The sequence below is a fragment of the Anabrus simplex genome, chromosome X (genome assembly GCF_040414725.1).
Source record: "Anabrus simplex isolate iqAnaSimp1 chromosome X, ASM4041472v1, whole genome shotgun sequence".
Lineage (NCBI taxonomy): Eukaryota > Metazoa > Arthropoda > Insecta > Orthoptera > Tettigoniidae > Anabrus > Anabrus simplex.
Window position 1 is genome coordinate 52,804,894 of NC_090279.1, and position 10,970 is coordinate 52,815,863.

Genomic DNA, 10,970 nt, shown 5'->3' on the forward strand with positions numbered 1-10,970 from the left:
GATTATGTAGATTTCCAATGGGATGGGGATTCCAAAAGTTACAAGGTAGTGTGTGATTCCAATCCATACAATGGTAAAGAAGTCAATAAACTGGAATGTGTGGGCCACTATAAAAAGCATTTAGGAACAGCTCTTAGAAAAATTGTACAACATAACAAACCATGGGTGGTTGAGGCAAATTAACTGGAACACTGATAGACAAGTGTCAGAAATATTTTGGAATTGCTTTGCGTTCCAACTACGGTTTCATAAAAGATATGACAAATGCTGTATGGGCAACATTGTATCATTTGACTGCCCATAAAGCGCCTCCCCACCACAGGTGCCCTATAGGAACAGACAGCTGGTGTTCATACCAACGAGCCACAGCTGGCAATCTACTTGAAAATTATAAGCATAAACCAGGAACACCACTGGAAATCCTAATGCAATGGTAAGGTAAGGGTTATTCTGCCCGAAGGCAGGTTCGAACCTCCGCAGAGGTGTTCCTGAGCCGGAGTTTACGTGCAGAAGGGTGGCCAGTTCCTTTCTGCTCCTCCATTCTCTTACCCCCACGAACTGCGCGTGGCACCCCATCCAACTCCTGACCACGCAAAATGTTGCTTAACTTCGGAGATCTCACGGGATCCGGTGTTTCAACACGGCTACGGCCGTTGGCACATGCGATGAAGCCTGTGTATGAAAGGCTCTGTAATCCAAAAATGTTATTCAAATGTCTTCATGGTTTGACTCAAAATACCAATGAGTCATGCAACGGTACGGTATGGAAGAGGTGTAGAAAAGATACATATGTGGGGCTATCCACTCTCAAACTGGGTGTAATGGATGCAGTTTTACACTTTAATTGTGGATACAAGGTTGAAATAGTGGTTTTTAGGAAGAATTAAGGTTGTGCCTGATATGTACTCAGCATGAGGAGTGTCACAAGCTGATGAGGCATGTGTACGCATAAGTCAGCTTCAGAGCACTTCTGAACAAAGACAGCGAAGGAGGTACCTCAGGGGAAGAATAAAGCTGAAATAGGACAAGAAACTTGAAGGGGAAGGTCGTACCTTTGCAGCGGGAGAATTCTAATACTTTCAGGTAAAAAGAAAGAGGTCTAATCATAATACAACCCTTTAAATTTACTTAAAACTAAAAACTATGTTTCCTTTTCAGGTTAGAACAACAATGAGTCGAGTTCTAAATCGGATATCTACCTCGAAAGGTCTCAAATTGATGATAATTAATTTAGGAATATCTTGTACTAGAACTGAGAAAAAAATATATCCCCGTTCAAAAACTGAGAACGAAGAAATGAAAAATAAGTTTTAAAATTTTGAATTTTTGAAAGAAGGTGTTATAATTCATTGTAAAATCGTGATAAACCAATACATGTAGTAGGAGACATCAAGAACACTAACGATGATACTTCGGCGAAGGAAACATTAAAATAAATGCATTTTTGTAGTTGCTAGATAGTCTCAAAAAAGTGCCATTTTTGTTGACCAAAAATTCTTGGACAGCCCTTAAGTGAAAAAGTGGGCAATCCTATAGTATAACAGTCTTCTTTCACCTTCATGTTAAGTACTAACACAATTTTAAAATTTTTGTGTAAAATTATGGATTTTGTAATGAAGCGAACATGAATACCGGGGACAAACAAGACAGCATAGAACAAATGACCTGAAAGCTGTGAGACTACATAGAAACATGGCCCGTGACCGAACTAACTGGAGACAATGAATCACAACACCAGGCAGGACTAATATTAAAAGAGCAGAATAACAAGAAGCAGGTTGATGAATAATCTGTTATAGAAATGGGATACAATGGACATTTAACTTACTATGTTCAAATTTTCTCCCTTAAAGCCTATGTGTAATATCTATGCCTTATTTCCACAAAATAGTGTTTGAATGGCAGAACACCTCTTGGATTACGAATTTAAGTGACTCCTATAAATGCATTACTGTATAAAGAATAATATACAACTCAACAAAATAAAAAATTAGGAGTATCTGTTTTAATCGGGAGTGACAGTTTGAATATCCGGTGAAAATGTACGAGTAACAACAAGAGGGGAGACCTTCAGTGTATCCTAGCCCGATCGGAATTTTGCAATTCATATTTCTGCTGACATCCGTCATAGATAGCAGATGATCATAATAATTAATTTATTTTCACCGTAATCACGTCTATAAATATGAAGACTAAGGAGGAGTGACAAAAAGAGGTCGGCTCAGGGCCTTGTGACACTCGACATCTACAAGTGAAAGGACACCGCATCACTACATGTTTAGTTCAGGACTATGTGTCTACACAAACTTAAGTTAGCCTCATCACTAATTATTTATTTCAGGGCGATGTGTTGTTCCAAAAATGGAAGGAAATCTCATCAGTAATTGGTAAGTTCATAAACATGTGCCTTTCCACATGTCAGGAATTAGGAAATTTTATGAACCTTAAAACCTGTTCATATGTAATTCAGTACCAAACTGACAATGCAAATATCTTACACATTTTAAAAGAAGTCATTAAAGTTGCTGCTTGATATTTGTAGACTGCTGAAATGAAAGTCAGTATAACATAGCACATGAGGTGAGATATAAAACAAAGTGGTATGCAGTAGATAAGATCCGGTCAACTGAATCATTCAGAAGCATATAAACATCTATAATACAATGGCCTAAGCTACATAGAACATGGACTGTCCTCTGCCTTATATACCAACGAAAAAGCATACACACAAAATGCTTGTCGCTTTGCTGGTTCGAGACTGCATCTGCACAAGATATGTTTAGGAAGAAGAAAGCTATTTAAACTCCATCCAAAAACAGAAATGTGCATTTTGCATGTGAAAAGTATTCATAAGGAACATTTTTATCGGTGGCCAAAATATATGATTGTTCTCTAACAGCCTATTGTGTCCAGTCACATAAAAATTACAAAGAAACAGCAGAATTTCCTCCTCTAAGAGTTGTATTTGGGCGATCTTCAGTTGTGTGCATGGTTCTACTCTGACTAATGAAAGCATGTAAGCTGGTACTGGGTAGTTCCGAGGTCTAAAATGAATATTTTTTGCTACTGGTTGCAAATGTACAGTAAGAAGAAATCAATGCGTCATATAACAGTCAAGAAGACTCTAACCACCCACAAAATCAAATAAACATTTCAGAATTCATAGTTCCCATCACTAATCTGGTCTAAAGTCAAATCATAGGCTATGACTAGTCTTTGCAGGACCTGCCGATACAGGGGTTCAGTTAAGATTACCAATCCGAGATTATACCATCATCTCCCAGGTATTAACAAGGATCGTTGCGCACAGTAACGAACAAAGGTGTGACAGCACAAAATTAATTAACATATAGTCCAAAGGCACACCTACAGTTCAAACAAACTACTGCATTAAATGTTTGAAAACAGGATGTACACTTGTGCTACTTTTTAACCTCAGTGATAAAAATTACAATTTTGAAATAATATTATATCATTGCATTATTATTTACCTCCTTTCAGGAGATAATAAATTCACTTACTTGAAGTATTCTGAATTTTTTAGGCAACCTGCAAAAATTTATAGTTCACTTGTAGCTGTCCATTTTATTAGTTTATACTAATTGTGTAAATGTGTTTGCAATCAACAAGCTACAAGCAATTGACTGACAATGAGCACTAAAATGAAAAGTGAGAATTGGCGACAATCAGCAAGTGTGACCACAACACTGGAACAAACATAAATTAAATGCCACAAATTTCCTTTGCTTATAAAAATGTGGACGTTTTATTTGAAAACTATGATATCTAAGATGTAGCACAACTGACCTGAACGTTTCATTTCTACTACAACTTACGTGCTTTGGGATCTACAAATGGAGGAATCTTACTTAACACACAAGAGAACAGAAAAGATCATTAGAAAGGAATCTATCCAAATACTTGAAAATGGCATTCTTTGAGTTATCACACTAATGAAATCAGGCATCATTATATTGATTAATGCACCTAATTATGTTGGTTTAAAATTATTGTACTGTTTACAATGTACATAAAACTTAACAGCTTCGAATTTGTATATTTCGTTTATAAGCTACAAAAATGGCTATTTCTGTGTGTCACTGTTGGTATTGTACCAGGAAAAATTAAGGGTATGGGCATGAGAAACTTGTGAAGGGGGGAACGGTCCTTAGGGAGCAGATACAGAGAGATTTAGATGCAGAGCGAAATAATGGATAGATTTTAAAACTTAATTTATTTCTGACTCGTAGCATTAAACCAAATTAAAATATTGTCTGAGCAAGTTCATGTCGCCTTGCTAATTGAAACAAAATTCAAATTTCCACTGCAAATCGAACAAATTTAATTGATTTAAACTTGTATTCATATTCGAATGAAACTGACTTTAAACAGTCATGAGAAATAAGCGTATGAATATTAAGACGATTTTCAAGTGAAATAATTAAACATTTAATCTGTCAGGGAAGAACAATGAAATCGACCAGCTGAATCTTGTAACATGTGCCATCAATTTCCTGAGGTATTTACCAACAAGTTAGGACTGACGGATGTGTTGCAGTACGATACTGAACTGTCTGACAACCATCTTGTTAGAACCCCTCCTTACCTCTTTCACCTCCTCGCAAGCTAGAAGTCAAAAGGATTATCGACTAAATGCTTGCCGAAAGTGTCATCAGACCGTCCATTTCTCCTTACGCCTCTCTGGTTTATCTGGTACCTAAACCCTCTGGAGGATACCGTGCCGTTATCGATTACAGATTCCTGAATCGCACAATCATCCTGCAATCAATTCCTTTGCCAGAATTACATGTTTTGGGTGGTTCTCCGCCCAAGTTCTTTACCGTGTTAAATCTAAATCAATCCTATTATCAGATTCCGCCCTCTAAAACTTATATTTCGCTGAACCGCCTTCATCACGGACTGGAATATTTATGAGTACCTCAGGTTGACGTTCGGACATTCTTGCGGAGCAGCTGTTTTAACTAGATTTCTGAATTATATTCTAGGGGATATCAAGTTTAAGTTTGTTTTCAATTACCTTGATGACTTGTGATCTTCTCGAATACCTTTTTAGAACACGTGGATCATGTCACGGAAGTATTTGAGCGTTTGAAAAAGGCTGGTCTTACTGTGAAACTATCCAAGGTAACCTTCGCCAAGCTAAGTATATCCCTTCTTGGCCATGTCGTGTCGCCCGACGGAGTCTCCGTTGATCAATCTAGGACCCAGGCTATCAGGGAATTCCAACCACCTAAGGACGTAAAAGGTGTTGCACGCTTTGTGGGCACGGTAAATTTCTTCCGCAAGTTTATCCCGAATTTTGCTGTGGTACCTCACCCCTTAACTATCTGAGGCGTAAGGATGCCAAGTTCATCTGGGCCCCTCCCAGCAAGAAGCCTTTGAAACTCTGAAACTTGCCTTATCGAATGCTCCTGTGTTGGCCATACCCGACTTTAGTGAACGTTTCATTGCACAAACAGATGCCTCTGGAGAAGCTGTTGCTGGTGCTGGTGCACTCTTTCAGTACCATGAGGACGGTCGTAGAATCGTTGCCTATGTGTTTAGGATACTCAATAATCTGGAGAGTAAGTACTCACTCTACGAGTTGGAATATTTGGGCGTGCTGTTTGCACTTGAGAAATTCAGACCCTTTATTGGACATGTAAATTTCGACCTTGAACCGACCCAAAAGAACGGGCAGAATCACTAGATGGGCACTTAGGATACCCGCTTCTAGTTTTCAGGTTAAGCGTATCAGAGGTTCGGAGAATGTCACCGCTAACAGCTTAAGTAGAATGTTTGACGGGAGCTTTGGCCTTGATGTAAAATCTGAAGTTGAAGAAATTGAAGAAACTAATGTTAAAAAATGCTTTCACAGCCGCAGATCTTAAAATCACAGCAATAGAACCCGCTTTTGGGTGGTTAGGCCGTGTGCATTATGCAGAGTTTCGTCCAGACGTGCCATTTGGACTCATCAGCTGGAATGGCACGCCCCTCCAGGACTCTGCTTAGCAGTGGCAGACCAAACTGTGTGGCCCCACCGAGTTAGCAAATCAAGTTTGCTAACCTGCTAAAGGAGAAATCATTTCTCCGTTCAAAAAATGCTCCCCCATTGGAGATACAATGTCAAAAAATGCTTTCACAGCCGCAGATCATAAAATCACAGCAATAGAACCCGCTTTTGGGTGGTTAGGCCGTGTGCATTATGCAGAGTTTCGTCCAGACGCGCCATTTGGACTCATCAGCTGGAATGGCACGCCCCTCCAGGACTCTGCTTAGCAGTGGCAGACCAAACTGTGTGGCCCCGCCGAGTTAGCAAATCAAGTTTGCTAACCTGCTAAAGGAGAAATCATTTCTCCGTTCAAAAAATGCTCCCCCATTGGAGATACAATGTCAAAAAATGCTTTCACAGCCGCAGATCTTAAAATCACAGCAATAGAACCCGCTTTTGGGTGGTTAGGCCGTGTGCATTATGCAGAGTTTCGTCCAGACGTGCCATTTGGACTCATCAGCTGGAATGGCACGCCCCTCCAGGACTCTGCTTAGCAGTGGCAGACCAAACTGTGTGGCCCCGCCGAGTTAGCAAATCAAGTTTGCTAACCTGCTAAAGGAGAAATCATTTCTCCGTTCAAAAAATGCTCCCCCATTGGAGATACAATGTCAAAAAATGCTTTCACAGCCGCAGATCTTAAAATCACAGCAATAGAACCCGCTTTTGGGTGGTTAGGCCGTGTGCATTATGCAGAGTTTCGTCCAGACGTGCCATTTGGACTCATCAGCTGGAATGGCACGCCCCTCCAGGACTCTGCTTAGCAGTGGCAGACCAAACTGTGTGGCCCCGCCGAGTTAGCAAATCAAGTTTGCTAACCTGCTAAAGGAGAAATCAAACTTGATTTGCTAACTCGGCGGGGCCACACAGTTTGGTCTGCCACTGCTAAGCAGAGTCCTGGAGGGGCGTGCCATTCCAGCTGATGAGTCCAAATGGCACGTCTGGACGAAACTCTGCATAATGCACACGGCCTAACCACCCAAAAGCGGGTTCTATTGCTGTGATTTTAAGATCTGCGGCTGTGAAAGCATTTTTTGACATTGTATCTCCAATGGGGGAGCATTTTTTGAACGGAGAAATGATTTCTCCTTTAGCAGGTTAGCAAACTTGATTTGCTAACTCGGCGGGGCCACACAGTTTGGTCGGGGAGAGCTCTGGGTAGATACGATTCTCTACTTCTCGCTAGGAGCGACATCTCCGAGTGGAACATCAAAGCTACTCCTTACTCAATTTTTTTTTTCGGCCGGGTGGCTCACCATCTTTACCTCCGCTACCTCGCCGACTCTAAAGAGCATATTGGCTGACACCTAGTTGGTAGTCGGCCTCCCCGCCATGCTTACCTGCCTACTCCGTAACGTCAACCTCGCTCTCTCAGATGACGATATCGTCCAACACATCCGCCAGGCAGGCGTTCCAGTTCATTGGGCCACAAGACTACGAAACAGTTCCGGACTGTCACCAGATGTCCTTCTATATTTTCACACAGAGGAAGACGTCTGCCGCCTCATGAACAACGGCGTCCATATTCATCACATCTTCCATCGTGCGGAAGTTACTCCTGCGTCACTCATAGATCAGCTCATAGCCACTAATTTTACTCCGCCTGCAACGGTCGCGCCACCACAGGAGACTTCCTACCAGCTGCCTTCGCACCAAGTGGAATCTACGCCGTCAAGCCACCCAACATCACACGCCGTTTCTACGTCGCCGATAACTACCACTACCACCACCATCTCCACTACAACATCAACCTTCCACCCCTCCCCCATTCCCACCACTGTGGTTACAACCAGTCATCCTGCGTCCATAATGATTTCTTCCCTCCCTCTTCCTTCAACACCTGAAGAACGTCATGCCTCATACATGCCTCCGGCAACGTCTGCACCACCGTCGTCTTCGTCGTCTTTCAACGCCGCCGAAGAAGCACCACCCTCATCGCAGTCATCACCGTCCCGCCACACTATGTATAGCTGTGTGATCCGTGGATTGGATCCTGCTCACTCAGAACAAGCCATCCTCCAACAACTTCGAGCAGAAGGCGTACCCGTCCGTCGAGTCTTCAGGATCAAGAACACCTCCGGTCTGACGTACATGGTCCGTATCCACCTCCCTACTGCCGCCGACGTTCACCATCTCATCGCCAATGGAGTCTACATCTTTGGCCATCGCTACAAAGTCGAGCCATCTCTTTCACCACCCCAACCTGTTCTACATAACTCCAACAATGCCCGTCGTCACACCCGGCCACCCCCTCCATATCGACCCCCACCACCCGTTTACCCTCCCCTCCCATCAATCAGTTTCTTCCCCCCATCAGCTCCAACACTCGACATCTGGAGATTCCTAACTTCCTCCCTCTATAACATCACGGCGACCCTGCACCTCCTCAGTTTCCATTTACAGCCTGGTACCCTCCTCTAAACATGCCACTCCTCCCGCACACCCTCATAACCTCAGCCCCGTAGCCATTCATCAAAATTTAAATACCGTTTTTCCCCTCTTCTTCATTTGAAACATCTCACTGTTCTCCCCACATCTCCCGGCCCGAGAGATCGCGACACGATCTAGGGGGCCCGCCCCGTCCTTCGGGCGGGGAATGAAAGCCTTGCAGCAGCAGCAGCAGTTTGGTCTGCCACTGCTAAGCAGAGTCCTGGAGGGGCGTGCCATTCCAGCTGATGAGTCCAAATGGCACGTCTGGACGAAACTCTGCATAATGCACACGGCCTAACCACCCAAAAGCGGGTTCTATTGCTGTGATTTTAAGATCTGCGGCTGTGAAAGCATTTTTTGACATTGTATCTCCAATGGGGGAGCATTTTTTGAACGGAGAAATGATTTCTCCTTTAGCAGGTTAGCAAACTTGATTTGCTAACTCGGCGGGGCTACACAGTTTGGTCTGCCACTGCTAAGCAGAGTCCTGGAGGGGCGTGCCATTCCAGCTGATGAGTCCAAATGGCACGTCTGGACGAAACTCTGCATAATGCACACGGCCTAACCACCCAAAAGCGGGTTCTATTGCTGTGATTGTAAGATCTGCGGCTGTGAAAGCATTTTTTGACATTGTATCTCCAATGGGGGAGCATTTTTTGAACGGAGAAATGATTTCTCCTTTAGCAGGTTAGCAAACTTGATTTGCTAACTCGGCGGGGCCACACAGTTTGGTCTGCCACTGCTAAGCAGAGTCCTGGAGGGGCGTGCCATTCCAGCTGATGAGTCCAAATGGCACGTCTGGACGAAACTCTGCATAATGCACACGGCCTAACCACCCAAAAGCGGGTTCTATTGCTGTGATTTTAAGATCTGCGGCTGTGAAAGCATTTTTTGACATTGTATCTCCAATGGGGGAGCATTTTTTGAACGGAGAAATGATTTCTCCTTTAGCAGGTTAGCAAACTTGATTTGCTAACTCGGCGGGGCCACACAGTTTGGTCTGCCACTGCTAAGCAGAGTCCTGGAGGGGCGTGCCATTCCAGCTGATGAGTCCAAATGGCACGTGTGGACGAAACTCTGCATAATGCACACGGCCTAACCACCCAAAAGCGGGTTCTATTGCTGTGATTTTAAGATCTGCGGCTGTGAAAGCATTTTTTGACATTGTATCTCCAATGGGGGAGCATTTTTTGAACGTAGAAATGATTTCTCCTTTAGCAGGTTAGCAAACTTGATTTGCTAACTCGGCGGGGCCACACAGTTTGGTCTGCCACTGCTAAGCAGAGTCCTGGAGGGGCGTGCCATTCCAGCTGATGAGTCCAAATGGCACGTCTGGACGAAACTCTGCATAATGCACACGGCCTAACCACCCAAAAGCGGGTTCTATTGCTGTGATTTTAAAAAGTAATGTTGTTAGTGTGGGCGCCATTCTTCCGGATCTACCTTTGTTATACCATGAGTTTGGCGATCAAAAAGCTGAACCTGAGTTGAATGAAATCACCGACAAGATTAGTGATGGAATGGTAGTAAAACCGTATTCTCTGGTGAAGGGTGTTCTATGTTGAAAGGGTCGAATTGATGCTAATTTCATTATTGTTGTTCCCAAGCTCCTAGTGCCAATCATGGTCAATCATGGTGGTCACTTAGGCACATTTAAAACTAGGCAGAAAATTAGAAAATTCTGCATTTGCAAAAAGATGGATAGTGATATCCGAAACATGGTTAAGTCCTGTAAAACTTGTGCTATCAGTAAACCCAACCTGAAGAACCGTGTTGGTTTATTTTCATCTTCAGAAGCCTCTCGGCAGATGGAAAGGTCATTCATCGATTTTGTAGGTCCGCTCCCTCGCTCTACCTTAGGAAACATTCGTATCTTTGTGTGTACTGATGCGTTCTCTCGGTTTTCCGGGATTATTCCGACTAGATCTATGACTTCTCGTACGTCTATAAGTTGCCTTAATTCTATCTTCGCATCCTTTGGTCCTCCCATGTTTCTGGTTTATGACAATGCCATTGCATTCACTAGCCACTTGTTTAAGGAGTACCTATTCGAGTTGAGCATTTCCTATGCTACTACAAATCCAAACTATCCAAACCCATCTTACGCCGAGAGAATGAACAGGAACCTGAAATCTTCCCTGATTGCATATCATCACAATAACCAATCCAAGTGGGATTCTTGCCAACACTGGTTAGCCTATGCCTTCAATTCTGCCACACACGAATCTCATAGTAAAACTCCCATGTTCCTTATGTTCTGTTACACCCCGTATTCTCCTATGTCCAACGAACTTGGTATTGATGATCTTCCCGACCTGTCTAAACCCAACGATGTTCAGAAGAAGAAATTGCCGGTATCCTGTAAGACGAATGTAGAAAGTCAACTAGGTTGAAAGTTGGTGATCAAGTTTTTGTCAGGTCCTATCCCATTAGTAAAGAAATTAACAAATTTTATGCTAAGCTTGCTCCTAGGTATCAAAGCCCTGTACTA